The 11,792-nt window shown below is 35.1% G+C and overlaps 1 pseudogene; it reads left to right on the top strand.

Annotated features, from left to right (window-relative positions):
- The first annotated feature begins 673 nt into the window (after window positions 1–673).
- On the top strand, window positions 674–2,514 carry LOC114028130 (annotated as a pseudogene).
- Window positions 2,515–11,792: the final 9,278 nt, after the last annotated feature.

Here is an 11,792-nt window from a genome sequence, read left to right as displayed (position 1 = left end):
CCTGGTTATTTCCTCAGTCCTCCAAGATTAACTACATCTTTCAAATTTACTTCAGCCTATTCTTTAATTACTTTAGGATGTAAATTACAGGCATCTGTGGATTTGAACTAATCTAATTTAAGGACTCTTTAACTTCCCCATGCTGTAGTGTGAAACATCATGGTTTAATAAACATCAGAATATGCAGGTTATAGGTCTGGCTCTGACACAGGTTGTAGAACAAGCTTGGTCAAGTCATTTAAATTCTCTGATTTTATTTCAAAACCTGTTTAAAAAATGGAAATAACAACACTTGTATTTATATAACATGTTAAGGACTTCTAAGTGTGCTTTTAGGGCAGCCAGGTGGCACAGTGTGTGCATATAGCATCATGCCTCTAGTAAGGAAGATTCATCTTCCTGAGTTCAAATCAAGCCTCTGATACTTACTAGCTGTGTGACCCTGGGCAATGTAACCCTGTTTCCTTCAGTTTCTTCATCTGTAAAATATGCTAGAGAAGAAAATTGCAAACCACTCCAGTATCTTTGCCAAGAAAATCCCAAAATGGGTCACAAAGAGTAGGATATGACTAAAAAACAACTGAACAACATATATGTATATATATATATATATATATATGTGTGTGTGTGTGTGTGTGTGTATATATATATATATATATATATATATGTACTCTTTGGTGGAGACAACAAGAGCGTCGTGGAGGAACTGCACATCTACAACACGGTTCCTTTCTGCTGTTAGGGGCCATATTCCTCGGGGTTGTGCCTCCCAGGGATTTGTCTGCGATGGCACCAGAACCCTGGTCTTTGGGGGAATGGGTGAACATGCAAGACCCAGCGATGAGCGCCAGGAATTACAGGCAAGCCGTTGGCTTTGGAAAAAGTGAGACCTCGGCCTCTTTTTGCTGATTTACCTTCTTGCCCTCGACTTGGACACGGCTTTTCTTTAATAAGTGTTATCTATTTGATGGCCTGGGCAGTGAGAGTGAAGCTTCCAACAGTAATGGCCCCAGATATTTAAATGACTTCCATGACCTGGAGTTGCATCATGGCTCTGGTGTTGTGAGTTGGAGCATTCCAGTGACCAAAGGATTGTGCCTCCCCCTCACTCCCACACCCAGTCTCACAATGCCTTTATTTATTGCAGAACAGACTCAGTAAACATATACATTTTTGGAGGAATGTATGGTTCTCTGTTGATGACTTATGGCAATTGAGATAGAAACCATATCATGGTAACAGCCAGAAACAAAAAGGACTGTGCAACTCTCACAAAGTCTTCACCCAGGTGATGTTACAGGAAACAAGATGTACATTTTGGATGAATGGGTTCCACCAACCATGAACAATGCCAAAGCCTAGCCTCTGGGCTGTGAATGGCTGTGTACTAGTTGATTTTCTTAGCTAATTTGGACACAGCAGAATGGATATCTAGTATCTGATTCTCAAGAAGACCAAAAAAAAAAAATCACAGCCTAGAGAGGGCTAGACACTGTGCTGTTGCGATTGGGACAGGCCTGTACTTTTGGAGTGGAAGAAATGGATGTAAAACGGCCCTGCATAGTCAAGTTTGCTGCAAATATCTTTGGTACCTTAATAATGAGAAACCATAAGTACAGGTAATTAAAGCTACTACTAACTCTCTTCAAGTTAAATAGGATGAAGTTCCTACCATGAAAGGTTATCTTAAGCTGAACTCGAACTTGCCATACCATGCACCCATACCAATGGCATCACCAGATTCTCATGCAAGCTTGCAAGAAGTCCAAGCATAGTTTTTCCGGACAAGCCAGTGGTAACACTGTTCCCAACAATATGCCAGTCTCTCTCGCTTATATTAAGAGTTAGTAAAGCTAGAAGACACAGGAAATAATATAGAATCCTACCATATTGTCATGAAAGGAACTGCAGTAAAAAGCACATCAGAACTGAAAGAAATTGAATCCAATGTCTCTTTACTCCTATCCTTTGCTCTGGCAACTAATGTGGCAGATGACATCTGTTCAGTGGATGTGCTAAAGAAAAATGAAGGTGCTCAAACTTCAACAAAGGTTAAGTGAATCACATAGTCTGGACTTAAGGATGGTAAACTCTGAAGATACTGTATTCAGTGCCATTTCTGGTACATCTACTGCAGTCCCCAAATGGGCCATTAAAGTGGAATCATCCAGTACAAATGGGGCAGTTTTTAAAGATAAGACATCACTAACAGCATCGAGTGCAAAATCTGAAGCTGATGAAGCTTATGTACAACCAATAAATAAAATCAGCTCTGCTGAAACACAGGATCCTGCTGTTCCGTTATGAAAAGATAGTACTTCAAAGCCAATGACCATGGAGGGGGGAGGAGAATGACAGTGGCATGGTGTGGGGATCATCACAAATAATATTGCTTTGGTCAGCCAGCTCTACTAGCTGCCAAAAGGAAAACAAACTATCTCTAAGGTAAGAAATACAGATGTCCCAGACTACAGTTTATTTAAGAAGCAAGATCATTTTTTTCAGGAACAGTGATTTAGGGTAAGAAGAGATCTTAGAGATAAATCATATAGTCTAACCCATTCTGGGGTTAAGGAGAAATCAGAGTTAGCTAAGAGGTAAGTGGATAGTAGGATAGTATGCTGAACTTGAGAATCAAGAATCATTGAGTTAAAATCCTACCTCACACATTTATTTGCTATGATACCCGATCAGGTCACCAAATCTGTGTGTCAGCCTCAGGTACCTCATCTATAAAATAGGAATAATAATAGCACCTAACTCTCAGATTTGGTGTGAGGATAAAATGGGAAGAAATGTACATAGCGCTTTGGAAATCTAAAAGCTCTTTATAAAAGCCAGTTATTAGAATTATTGTTGCTGTTCTGTTTAGTTGTTGTTATTTCCTTGCCTGAGGTCATACACACAGCCAGTTATCAAACTAAAGCGCAGATAGAGTATGGTGACTGAAGTCAGGAAGACTCATTTTCTTGCGTTCAAATCTGGCCTCAGACTGTGTGATCCTGGGCAAGTCACTTAACACTTTTTGCCTCATTTTCCTACTCTGTAAAATGAGCCAGAGAAGGAAATGGCAAACCACTCTAGTATCTTTGCCAGGAAAACCACAAATGGGGTCACACACGTGACAAAGACTGAAAAACAACAACAAATATATACACACACATACACATACATATATATGTATGTATCTATATCATAGATAGATAGATAGCTAGATAGATAGATAGATAGATAGATAGATAGATAGATAGATAGATAGATGAATGGATTGATGAATGGATGTTTGACTGGTTAAAGCATAACACTAGCAAGGCAAAGAAAGATTTAACCCCCTTAAGAGTGCCTGAGTTAGTCATCACTTAACCTCAGACTTTATTCTTAGCCTTATTTCACATGAGGAATCAGGCAAAGTAGGGAGATAAACACCAATACACTACTACCTTTGTTATTATGCGTAATAATATCAATAAATGTTATTACTTGAGACATGCGGAGGCATGCCCCACGTGATGACTCCACTGGTGGTGGATTAAAAGCACCATCTTTTTAATGGATAATGTTTTCTTTCCATAAGAAAACAAGCAAGATATATTAGCCTTACACTTTGATGTATTTGAAATAAGATTCAGCTTTTCCCCTTACCAGCCCTTATCTCTGAATACCATGAGTTCCCTTAGTGTCACTAAAATGTTAGTTTCTTTGCATTTGATTGAACAACTTCCCCTGTTACCCCCCACTTATTCATTTGTCATTAGCACTTTATCATAACTAACTCCCAATGGCTAACAAGGTAGACACTGCTCTGAGAGTCAAAATGGCCTACAGTAATTTGTATCTATTGATACTTTAGTGGCTACCTAGACTTCATGACCTGTCAGCTTTCTTTTTCTCTTTCACTGATGATACAAATTTATTGAGGTCAGGTACATGATTTGAAAATTGTTGTTTCTTATTGTTCAGTCATTCAATTGTGTCTGACTCTTTGTGACGCCATGGGCATGACCTGCCAGGCCTTTCTCTTTTCCACCATCTCCCAAATTCTGTCCAAGTTCATGCTCATTGCTTCCATGACACTATCCATCCATCTCATCCTCTGCCATCCCCTTCTCCTTTTGCCTTCAATCCTTTTCTTTTTTTGAAATTTGAAGTTATAAAACCATATAAAATCTGGATTCATATTCCTTTTTATCTCTATTTTTTAAAAACATACACAAATGCACAGCTTAATAAATATAAACATGTAGAAATTTCCCATGTGTCCATAATGATTTACATTGGTTGCCAGATGCACTGGCATTGAAAAAAAAATCTTCAATGCATTTGGAAAGCAGCCTTCTTCAAAAACCAAGGTATATTTCAAACTGATGTTAGACTAAACACAAGAGGGTACTACAGCTTAGCATGATTCCCTGTAGTACTTTTCATGGACAAAATTTTTTTGATAGCAAAAGTGTGAAATAATGTAACCACCAAACTCTCTGAAATGCCTTTTTGTTCCATGGTTCCTTAGTAGTACCATTCATTTGGCAAAGCATAATACATTGCTTCATGTTATTAGATTTTAATATATGTTTATACATTCAATCTATTAGAATGATAAATTGCTTTCATATTATTAGAAAAATGTTCATGTCAATGAAAATTAAACTTTCCTGATTCCCCCCCCAGAAGCTTGTGTTTCTTCCACCCTGATTGTCCTATATTTTGCATATATTTAAATGGGTACATACTGTTTTCCTCTAGATAATGTAGACTCCTTGAGACCAGGGGCTGTTTCATTTTGTTTCTTTATCCCCAATAGGCACAATGCCAGAAAGATGCTAAGAGCTTAAGAAATCCTTGTTGACTGATTTTTTTTGATTGATTGATTTAATTATATTGTAAACTCCTGACAAATTTCTCCCTTGGAAGAACTATGTTTTTCACAGACTAGGTGTCCAATAGTTATTGATTCTGTGATTGTCTGGGCTGCCTTTTAACTTATTGTCCAATATCTATATTCCAGCTGCCTGGGAAGCAATAGTTTTTGGAACTTTCAAACAACTCTGGAGAAAGATGATGTTTTTACACCCCCAAAAGCTATTTAAACATATAGTAGTGACTTTTCTTTGTTGGTCTTTATGGAGGATGTGTCTGATAGATTAAATTCAACTACAGTTTTTTTTTAAACACCAATTACATGTCAATTATATATAGGACACCTTATATCCTGCTATTGTAGATGTTGACTGATATAAATCTATATCTGGTAACAAATTTTAGTATACTTTTCATATTAAATTATAGACTAAAAAAGTGGATTGCATCTTTAAAAATCAAGAAAAATCTACTTATGTTATAAATGAGGAAATTGAATACCCAAGTAATGACTCGTCCAAATCTCACAGCTACTTTTTGGGTTGTAGAATCACATTACTAACATTCATATTCCCCTGATATTTTCTAAAACATTCTACTGTTTTGTTTATTTGAGGTCCCAGGTTCTATTGAAAAAATAACTTAATGGAAGGACTGAAGATGTTTTAAAAAATGAAAGGTTCAAATATAAAAGACAAAACTAAAACAGTCTGCATTCAGCTAAATTTTCCATCTTATTGTAATGATCATGATTCTATGTAAATTAGTGCTATTTAGAAATGTCATTGACACCTTTTATTATCCAAAAATACTATTAAGTCTTTCATTTTTGTCTTTGTATCTCCAGGAATGAGTACAGTACCTGTAAATTAGAGATAGGAACTGTGCTTGTGATTTCATTAGAATAGGAAAAAAAGAAAAATCCTCTGTACCCATGCCAGGTTAACATCTTTGCAACTTACAGTCTTAGATAGATTCCTAGAAATGTAAGAAGTTAACTGATTTGCACAGCATCACACAACAAAGTATGTGGTAGAGACTTTGCAGCAGAGACTTGAACTTGACTCCATGGCCAGATCTGTATTCAGTATACCCTATTGCCTCTCACAAATATACCTTGCTCATCTTAGGTCATAGAGAAAGTTTTTTCAATGAATTAATTTTAAGACTATTAAAAATACATTTTAGAAAACCCAGGCATACTCCAACACAGGGATGAAAGTTAGAAATTGCATCTTTGCATCTTTAAGACTCTTTCTATCCCTAATTTTTTTTTTATCCTTTAAATAACAGTGTCAAGCCCAAATGAGAAGTGTTTTCTTGAAATTGTTTTGGACCTGATACATTCTTAGCCCAATCTCATGTACAAAATAAACAAACTAACAAAAACTTTCTTTAAAAACAAACAAACAAAAAAAAACCAAACTAAAAAACACAAATCTGACAAATACCAAATGAAATGGTAATTTCTATGAATTTAGAATAACAGTAATATATGAAACTGTCTTCTCTGTTTCTGGTTTATACAACTTGATTTTCTTAACACTAATGATGATGATAGCTAACATATTTATATATTGCTTATTACGTGCCAGGCACATAAATTCAACATGTAATTTCTAAAGTTGTTCTACTTCTCTGTGATTATTTCTGGTCATACTTATGTTTTCTTTTGTGGGAATGGGGGAAATTGCATTAATGATACTCTTTGAGTTAAATAAATGGCAGAATGGACAGAGGATTGGGCCTGTAGTCAGAAAGACCTGAGTTTAGATGTGGCCTTATACTCTTACTAGTTTTGTGATCGAGTCCCTTAATTTCTTTTTACATTCAGTTTTGTTAATGGTAAAATGGAGATAACAAACTTACATTATACAGTTGTAGTGAGGATCAAATGAGATAATATTTGTAAAACGATTCACACAGTGCCTGATATATAGTAGGCACTATATAAATGCTTATTCCCTTTCCCCTTTCCTTCTTCCCCCTTCCTTTATTCTCTATTCCTTCCTTCCTGCCTTCCTTTCTGCTATCCTTCCTTTCTTCCTATTTTGTAATACAATTTGAAATTTGCATCTATCATACTTCCTTCATTTCATTTTTTTCATTATCCCACTTAAAATTCTTGACCCTTTTATCTACTCTATAAATTTTATTATTTTTTCAGCTCTATAAAATAAATCTTTGGTATTGCAATTGGTATGAAGCATAATAAGTAAATTAATTTAGATATCATTGTCATTTATATTATTGGCACTGCCTACGTATTAGCAAAAATACTTCACTAATTACTCAGTTCTGCATTTATTTATGAAAAAAGGTGTTTTATGTTATTATATTCAAATAGTTTCTGAATGTGTCTTAGTAGATTGATTCCCAACAATCATGCATTTTGTAGATATTTTGAATGAAATTTATCTTTTGGTTCTTCCTTTTATGATTTATTTTTAATGTATAGAAATGTTAAGACTTTTTATTTCTTTCATATGCTGTAACTATGCTGAAGCAATTAAAAATGCTTCAATTGACTGACAAAAGAAATTTGCTTTAGTCTATTATGTTTATATTTTTCCCTAATATTGAAGCAATCTTACATTCCTGGTACAAATCCAACCTGGTTATAGTGTATAATCTTTTTTTAACATATTGTGGTGTTCTGTTTGCAAGTGTTTTATTTAGATTATTTTAAATGTTTTAAATTTATTTTTATTGGAGTTTTTAATCTGTGTTTTTCTATCTTTACTTTATCTCTTTGGAGTTTAGTTTCAAGCCCATATTTGTATTTTAGAAAGAATCTGGATGGCTCCATTCCTTTTTTTCCCAAATAGTTTATGCAATATTAGGATTATGTGTTCTTATGTACTTTCAATCTGTAGATCTGTTAGTGCAGGGGTGGGGAACATTTGTTCTGTGAAGTTTGGATCTAGTCAAAGGGCCGCACTTGTTGACCTAGAGGGCCAGATGTGACTTCGAGGCTGCAGGTTGCCCACTTGTATTTTCTTACTCTTTTCAGTGACTATAAGGCTCTGAATTTATTGTGTATTATAACATTTCTGTCACAAAATTGGAAGGATCACATCCCATGAACATGCTGAAATCAGTATGTGAAGTTGAACATAAATCCTGAATTTCTTACTTGTTAGCCATGTTACAAGCTGAGGTATTTGCCTTGAAGCTGGTCTAGAAAACACTCCTCATGTATAGTGACTAGTGATGGCAGGGTAGATAGGAAGGATTTGTGTGTTTGACTTTGAAAGGAGGAAAGATTTTCAGCAGAGAGAGATGGGATGGGGTACAGAGGGGATGATAAGATAAAGTAGTAAATATATTAGTTATACAGTAATAATAATCATGACACTTGATATTTATATGAGGCATTATACATATCTAATTTGATAATCAAAACTGTACAATGAGATAGGAACTGTGAGTTCCCCACCAAAAAAAATTACAGATGAGTTAGATTTAAAGAAGTTAAGGAGCTTGACTGTGATCAGTCAGGTAAATAAACATTGGAGTCAAATTTTATATATATAACTTCCCAACTTCAAATCGTCCATATTGTCTCTCTAAGTCTTCCATCTAATATATTTCCCTTATTGAAATTTTAGGGAATCTAATGCAGTTAATGATTTTTATGTTGATGTCTCCATGAACCCCATTTCTGACTCTCTGGACTTCATTATCCAGTGTTCCAAAAGCCTTCTTGTTCTGGAAGCTCTGTTTGCCTCCCTATTCCAGCAACCTTGTCATCCTGGAAGATAACTCCAGGTTCTCGCCCAATTGATGTTTCCTCAGAAGAACTTCCATTTTAAGGAAGGGCCTACAGGGCCATGTTCACACCTCTGTTCCTGCTTCTTCAGACCTCAGATACACTTAACTACAAGGGTTTCCTTATTCCTTCCCCTCCCCCTTTCAGCTTCCTTGAATCTCATGTTTAATTTTCTGCTGGGGAGCCTATACCCTAAACTCCATTTCAGGAGCACAGCAAAAGAAATACCCCAGAATTGTGTAGATCTGAACCATTCCACTTTATTTCTTGCTTTTGAACTTGTCATGTGAACAAATATGAATAAGCCCCAAAACTAACGTAAGTGGACAAGTTAGTTTCCTGGCTCTTGACCTCAAATTCCTGCCATGATTATGCATATGGCATAAGACTCAGGCATTCAGTGACTCCATATATACATATGTATGTAAGTACAAACATACATACATATGTATGTATGTACATATATATGTATACACATATATACACATAATCTACCTACACACACATACGTACTCAGTTTTAGAAAAGTTAAGTAAGTTTTCCATGGACATGAAACTAATAAATACTGGAAATGAGAATTAAACCTAGGTCTTCCCCTCTCTAATTCCTGCACTCTATCATCACTAAGTCATGCTTCTTCCCTGGTCTGAATCAAAACATATTTCTTTTATCTAAGTCTTTTTTTGTTTGTTTGTTTGTTTTAATTTTAGACTCAAACATCAGAACTCAAATACAGAATAGAGAAAAAAAGAAACATATCATAAACTTAAATATTGAAACTTAAATACAAAATCAGAGAAGAAAAAAAAGCATGTCATGGGCACAGCAGAACATAGGAGAGGAATCAAAATATATGGCAATAAATTTTCATTTCAAGAAATCCTGTGTGATAAATACTACACATTGTGTTAAGAGCCATCCATCTTTTCTTTGCTTCTGTGTAAGTTTTCTTTTGTTCTCTGCTGTGTACTTTTTATTTTGTTGTCTTTCACCCTTCCTCACTCCCCCAAAGTCTACAATTAGGTGGAGATATATTTATATATATATATAATACATATATACATACGTATATGCATACATAGATGTATACTTTCCCTAACAAATTCTACACATGATCTTTTTTTTTATGTTTGTGCTTATCTCTTATTTCCTATCCCTTCTGACTTCTCTAGTTTACTTCTACCTCCTACCTTGCCCTCCTATTACTTGGCCTACCCCCCTTCCAAGGAACCCTTCCCTGTCCTCCTATTCCCATAAATCTAAACACCGTTCTATACCCCCCTTTTAACCTATTCCCTCATCCTCCCTCTAGAGATCCCACTCTTATCCTTTCCCCCCTCCCTATCCCCTTACCATTTTATTTCTTCTGAATGTGGAAGACTTTTATACTCTTCTAGATATATATGTCTTGTTCCCCCTTGAACCCATTCCCAATGAAAGCAGGTTACCAGAACTACCAGCCCTCCCCTCCCATCTAATTCTTCTGTTGATTCTTCCTCTCTCACCTCATTTGTATAAGATAATTACTCTTTTTAACTGTTCCTAGATAGTTTTACTTTTTAAAGTCATCTCATACTCAGGTCTACCCCAATCTTTCTTACATACTACCCAATTGCTAATGACAATCTTAGACATATGTTTTACATTTTACATGCATAAAAAGTAAATAGTTTGTCCTTATTTAATCCCTTGTAATGAGTCCTAGGTATGTACCTTATGTTTCTCTTGGCTCTTATATGTCAAATCTTCTATTAAGTTCATGTTTTTCTTTAACAAAGTCCTAGAAATCTGAGTGTTGATCAAATGTCCATTTTTTTTCCATTCAGGATTATGCTTAACTTTGCTGGGCATAATATTTTTGGCCAGAACCCCCAGTTCTTTTACTCTTTGATATGTAGTGTTCCAAGACCTGTGGCCCTTTAGTGTCTGCACTGCTAAGTCTTGTGTGATTCTAATTGTGGCACCATCATGTTTAATTATTTTTTCTAGTTGCTCTTAATATTTTATCTTGAGCTGGGGGTTTTATCTAAATCTTGTAATGATTTTTGAGGTATGTATTTCTTATCTTTAAGAATATTTGGAGCACCAAAATTCTGAGATTTAAGATATTATTATTTCAGAATAAAGTCCCTCAAGAAAGTAAACTCTCAAAACTACAAAATAAAAAAAAAATCAGGAAACAACATCTTTTCCAATCTAAATGAATATCAAAATTCTAAATTTAAAATATATTTGTATATATGTATATATATACACACACATGTTTTAAAACTAGCTCAAATGCAAACTGTTATCAATAAAACTAAAATTTGAATACTCATGTGCATTATCAGAAGTGCAAGCATAAAATTGAGCAGAACTGAAAATTTAAAGGTTATGTTTACAAGTCCATGTGAAATATCCCTTTCTCCTTCTGAATTTTGTACAACTTCGTGCTGTAAGAAATTCTAAAGCAATCTTTTATTTCTGTTGAAAATGTACTTTCTCATCCTAGTACCAAAACCCTTTAGAGAGAAGTTGCACCCATAATTGAACCCTTAGGTTTTTTTTTTAATGTAATATTTCCTGTTATCTGTCTTAGAGGTAAACCATTTTGCAAGTTAAAGAAGGCAAATCCAGGAAGAAAGCAAAAAAAAGAATCTAAGCTCAATGCTTCACCTTGATTTATATGTGTATAAATAATCTTCCTTAGGGAAATGCTTTACTGTAATAAAATACTTTTAAAGATATTACATCTGCCCCAGTGGTAATTCAGGAATACAGATATATACTTAGAGTATGACGTACAGTATAATCTTATATTTTTTTGTCAAATCATGATCTAAATATTTATGAATGAGGATTTGTGAACATTTACCAGTAAATTTGAAGCCCTGAGACATTTATGTTCTTTGTTTAAAGACAAATAAACAAACCTAGGCAACATTTCTACAGAGGTAGAGTATGCAGTGGCATCAGTAAGAAACTGTAAGGGGAAGCTAGAGGGCGCAGGGCAGGGGCAGCTAGGTGGCGCAGTGGATGGAGCACCAACCCTGAAGTCAGGAGGACCTGAATTCAAATCCAGCCTCAGACCAAACACTTGACACGTATTAGTTGTGTGACCTTGGGCAAGTCACTTAACTCCAATTGCCTCACCAATAAAAAAAAAAAAGAAACTATCAGC

This window comes from Vombatus ursinus, unplaced genomic scaffold (assembly GCF_900497805.2).
Source record: "Vombatus ursinus unplaced genomic scaffold, bare-nosed wombat genome assembly UNPS02004868.1, whole genome shotgun sequence".
Taxonomy (NCBI): domain Eukaryota; kingdom Metazoa; phylum Chordata; class Mammalia; order Diprotodontia; family Vombatidae; genus Vombatus; species Vombatus ursinus.
This window is presented reverse-complemented; position numbering and strand designations above follow the sequence as displayed.